This window comes from Lycium barbarum, chromosome 8, assembly GCF_019175385.1.
Source record: "Lycium barbarum isolate Lr01 chromosome 8, ASM1917538v2, whole genome shotgun sequence".
In the NCBI taxonomy this organism is placed as follows: domain Eukaryota; kingdom Viridiplantae; phylum Streptophyta; class Magnoliopsida; order Solanales; family Solanaceae; genus Lycium; species Lycium barbarum.
This window is the reverse complement of record NC_083344.1, coordinates 79,620,066-79,625,941: the sequence shown is the minus strand read 5'-3', so window position 1 is coordinate 79,625,941 and position 5,876 is coordinate 79,620,066.

The window sequence follows — 5,876 nt, the reverse complement described above, 5'->3', positions numbered from 1 at the left end:
TGAAGACTATGATATTGATATTCTGTACCATCCTGGGAAGGCGAATATAATAGTCGTTGCCCTTAACCGTAGATCTATGGGTAGCATGTCATATTTGTGGGCCAAAAATAGAGAGTTAGCTCATCAGATTCATCAGTTAGCTAGTTTGTGAGTCCAATTATTAGACTCAGGTGATACAGAAGTTACCGTTCAGGAAACTACGACATCAGCCCTAGTAGCCGAGGTGAAAGAGCGCTAGTACAAGGATCTTTTACTGATCAATTATAGAGATAAAGCCCCAAAGAAAGAGAAGTCTCTATTTGAGGTCACTAGAGACGGACTCTTCAGGTATCGAGATAGATTATTTGTTCTTAATATTACAGGGTTATGCCGACAGATTATTGCAGAGGCTCACTATTCCTGCTATTTTATTCATCTTGAATGGACAAAAATGTACTACGATATCAGGGAAGTCTACTGGCTCCTTAAGTATCGAGATAGATTGTGTGTTCTTAATGTTACAGGGTTACGCTGACAGATTATGGCAGAGGCTTGATACTCTCAAATGATCATGGGTAATGATCTTGATATACTTATAATCGATCATTATATGAATGCACTTAAACTCTATGTGTATCTCTACTATTTCCCAATAAATAAAGATTATGTCTTTCTATGATTTTCCCAAATATAAGAAAGTAACCATGAAGAACGATTAATCATGCCAAGTAAATTCTTCTTATTCCTAAGTGAATTTATTAAACAAAGTTTAAAGCTTTGAGTCATTGTTAGTTATTCTTACCAACCCTAATTATTTTCCCAAATAAATCAAGGTTTATGGCTTTAATCAATGTTTGCAACCATTAATTATGAATGAAGAATGAATAATAACTAAACCCTAATAATCCATTATGTGTATATCAATCACAAACCCAATCACAAAACACCCATCAATGGGTTCACAACCCTAGTAAGGGAATTTAGCTACTCATGATAAAGAACAAGAAATAAGAAATTGAAGAATTCATAATTGCTTACTTTGGAAGAAAAGAGGAATTGATAATACTTGAATTGATGTTTGAACCTTTAAAACTAGAGAGTATTTAATGTTCTAAGTCAAGAGACAAGAATATAATAACTGATAACTATTAAAAAGCCTACAATGACTATTTATAGGTTTTGAAAACATGAAAGTTACAGATTTGCGCTTTAGTCCCGTCGATACGAAATACGGTCCGTAAAGTGAAATACGGACCGTAAATCAGTTTATGACCAAGTCTTCCTTCCAGTTGTGAGCAACTTCCATCTTTTGAAATACGGACCGTAAAGTGGTTTACGGCCCGTAAACTGCCCGGTCGTCTTTCAACTTGCAAAACTCAGACTTTCTGCCAAATGCTCGAATGGTTAAATACGTGTTGAAATACGGATCGTAAACTGAAATACGGTTCGTAAACTGAGTTCGTAAATCACTATATTCTCAGCCTGCCTTTCTGGTTCTGTTATTCTTTAATACGACCATGAAATATGGCCCGTATTTTAGAATACCGATCGTAAACCGAATGGTTAAATACGTGTTGAAATACAAACCATAAATTGAAATATGGTCCGCAAACTGAGTTCGTAAATCACCATGTTCTCAGCCTGCCTTTCTGGTTCTGTTATTCTTTAATACGACCATGAAATACGGCCCGTATTTTAGAATACGGACCGTAAACTGAGTTTACGCCCACTTCTGTACTTCCAACTGTTTTCATTCCAAATCTGCTCCGTTTCCTGAAAAACACTAAAAACCACATAAAATCACATAGACTTGCTTAAAAACAAGTAGAACTTATAGCAGAAAAGCATCGATTCGTGGCGTAAAATCACGCCACATCAACACCCCAACTTAAAGTCTTTGCTTGTCCTCAAGCAAGCCATACGAAACAACGACTCAATCTAACACCTAAATCTCATAGAATAACAATGTCTACATTAGTTTTGACTCTGAACTACTGGCATGCATGTTTTTCTTCAAAGGACCACCCCAACTTTCTATTTTAAAGAAATATACACAACTCAAGAACGCTATGACTAACAGTGAAGCTTCAATGCATGACATTACATTATCGAGCCTATTATGATGCACACAAACTCTACTTTAGGCGGTCACTTTATTTTTCTCAATTCTCATCCTTATGCCCTCACATAGACCAAAGAATGTCCCAACACACACATATATACAACAAGAATGGGACGAAGATGAAAGAGAAGAGAAAAACACTCACACTCACAAAGAAATTCATATCTACACATGCAATTACCATAGGCTTGCCTTTATTTTCTATGTTCTCATCCTAGGCTTGTTCGGTTGTGATCACATTAGGACTTGTTTCGGCTTGTAATGTAGGCTTAGGGACGGATAGGATACTGTCACGACCCAACTAGGGGCCGCGACGAGTACCCGATACTTGTACCGAGCACCCCTTATCTATCTTTTTACCTCTATTACTGAGTGGGCCGTATGAACTATACCATATTTTTTTTCTGTTGCTTAACATTAACATCAGTAGCATAATTATAAACACAGGCAAATAAACTTTGTTAACACATTGTACAGCGACGAGGACCCTCAAAAGTACAAAACATCTAACTGTACATATCTGTCTACGAGCCTCTAAACCTAGTACACATATACATAGGAAGGGCCGAGTACTGTCGTGCCCGAATATATACACAAAAATAGTACCAAGGAACTGAGGCTCCGGGACAACTGGAGCGCTGCCAATTACTGCTGATAGAGCTCCTAGGAATCAGATCCCCTACCTGCTGACCTGCGCGGCATGAAACGCAGCGTCCACAAGAAGGAACGTCAGTACGAATAATGTACCGAGTATGTAAGGCATGGAAGATAATACAAACAGAAACATAAGGCATGATTAACAATATCATGGGATCATAGGTCATATAGTGAGACGAGAAAGTAACCTGTACATAGGAATACCCTTTCAGGCCGGATACCATGCATGCTTGACTTTCCCTTTTAAAAAAAAACATTTCTTTTTCATAGGCATAGAAAATAGACTTATATCATGTCATGTCATGTCTTATCATATCATATCATATCGTATCATATCATATGAGTTCATGCCATATCATGTCGTGTCATATCATATCATGTCATATCATATCATGTCATATCATATCAGGTCATAGCATATCATGTCATATCATATCAGGTCATAGCATAGCACCGAACAATGTCGGCTCGCCCACATAGCGCTGAAATACATCGGCTCGCCCATATATCCCGCGTTCGGGCATCCCGCGTCCGGGATGATGAGCCAGCTGACCAGGTGGCAATGAAACATGTTTCCCTTTCCATCCCCATGTATCCCTTCCCCCACCCCATGTACATATACATATCTTATATACATATGTCATATAAGCATGCAAGAGAGCCCAAAGAAAATCATGTAGCCATCGGAGTGACGTAAGGTCGGTAACCTCCGATTATATTATGGAATCATCATGGCCGCTTTGTCCCACAATGGAGGAACGAGTATTTTAAGGCGAGACTACCAACGAAGAATAGCGCTAGAAGAAAACATAGTATGAACCCAGGGGCATCATAGACATCAATTCATGTTTTGAAATCTTCAGAAAATAGTGTCATGACCAAGGAATAGAATTAAAGATCAAGAACTAATTGGACACTTTCATACTCATATTGAATCCTTAGCTTAAGACTCTTAGTCATGGAATCATTCTTGTCATACTTATCATAGACGTATTCTCTTCCTTAGCATCATCGTTATCATGGTCTTCATAGACATATTTCCATTAGAATGGTACAGTACTTATCGTTTGATAATCGGGATAAGGATCAAAAGTTTCCTTTGGATTCTGCTTCAAAATAAGTCAAGCGGAACAATAAGGAAAATCCTGGAACAATGGGCCCACCTAGGGCCAAATGAGGTAGCATACACAATTTCCATATGTTACATGTCATGGCGTTACTTGTGAGGGTTTTAAGGTAGTCGGGTCCTATTTATGCAAGTTCTAGAGGTTTAGGAAGTTTTTCCAACATTTCACACAATTTTTTAATTCAATTCTTCTGAATGAAAAAGGGGTAACTTTAGGTGCGGATTCCGGAGAATAGAGTTGTCCCCAAGGCTCGTATCCGACCTATTACGTCTAAGACATGCCATAGAAGGAAGAGTAAAGCCTTACATACCTATTTCCGCTCCTTATGCTATTCCAAATTCAAGTTGCAAATCCGCCGAAATCTACAAATTGGTCACATTTACCAAACTTTGATTAGAGCATTTAGAATTGGGATCTTGAGATAATACTTGGCTACCGAAATTCCGGCAGCATTTCCCCTGTAAATACACCATCCCCAACATTCAACTTACAAATTTTTAATCAACAACAATCCGGGAATTCAACCCGGCCAAACTATCAACATAATGTCAACAACCATACTAACAATTTCAATATTCAATCCAAGATACATTATAACCACTCAATCAATATGCTACTTCCTTCAAAACCTTCCAACTCCAATAAAAACAATAACAACCTTATAACATATATTCCAACAACACCATACTAATATCATTGTCTTCCATACATGTAAGAACATAATATTCAATTTACATAAACTTCAACCACAAGTCTCCAACTTCTACCATTTCACTAAGATTATTAAGCTTTTATTAGCAATATAGAACCCACACAACAACAACCAATACATTAAATAAAATTAACTCATTTTCCTCCACACCACATCACAACTACACGACCAACATCATGCATACACAACTACAACCTCTCCAAAATCATTCAACTTCCATTATCAACATAACATTCACAACAATAACAACCAAACACTAAATAAAATAATTAGCACATAATTTCTACACACACATATACACATACACGGCCACCATCCCCACTTCCATATTCCTCATGAATTTCACTCATTTTTGTATACAACAACATGAAAAAATATCCATAACATGTAAAGAGAATGAATTCTTACCTCCTTCTTTGATTCTCCAACTTGTGAATATATGTCTTTCTTGCTCCAATGAATACTCCACCTTGCTAAGGGCCCTTTAAGGGATTGTTTGGCTAGAAGAGGATAATTTTTGGATGAAAATTTCCCAAGGTTCTTGCTTGTAGGAGCTTGGCCGAATGGCCCTTGGAGTTTTTCTCCTTCTTTTCTTTTCTCTCCAAGTCTTGAAATTTCTAGAGGGTTATGTGGATAAGTAGAAGACTTGGTCTTTTTTTTATTACTCATCTCACTTGTATGTGGGCTTAAGCCCACACTAAGGTGGACGGCCAACTAGGCCCAACTAGTTATGCCCACCTTTTTTTTTGTGTCTTGCAATTCATGAAAAATTATTTTCCAAATTCCAAATTTACCCTTCGTCTTCCTCCATATTTCCACGAGTCATATTGCCATTTTACCTTTTTTCCCCTAGCCTTTCTTAATATTTCCGCTTCTAAATTCTTCATAAGCAACTCATATGCTTAACAAAATAAAATATGGCCTTGCTCGTTGTCTTCCCGCGATTGTCTTGAATTATCCGACTATACAAAAATGCGGGATATAACAGATACTTTTTGGATATTAGTGACTCACCCTCCTTGAACACTACAACATCTCTTCACCTTGATTCACCTCTTTTCTTTCCAACCCCTTTATTTTCTTTCAAGTTTTCAACCTCGATGTGGTTTTATTCCTATCCAACTAGCAATTCTTTTTGTGTTACATTTTTCTGTTCTCTTTATATATATATATATATATATATATGCAACTACCACATCGACTCTCTACTAGCAAACTCCACCACCCCCAACATATGTTTTTAACATCTACTTCACATTTAATTCACCCCCAACTTAGG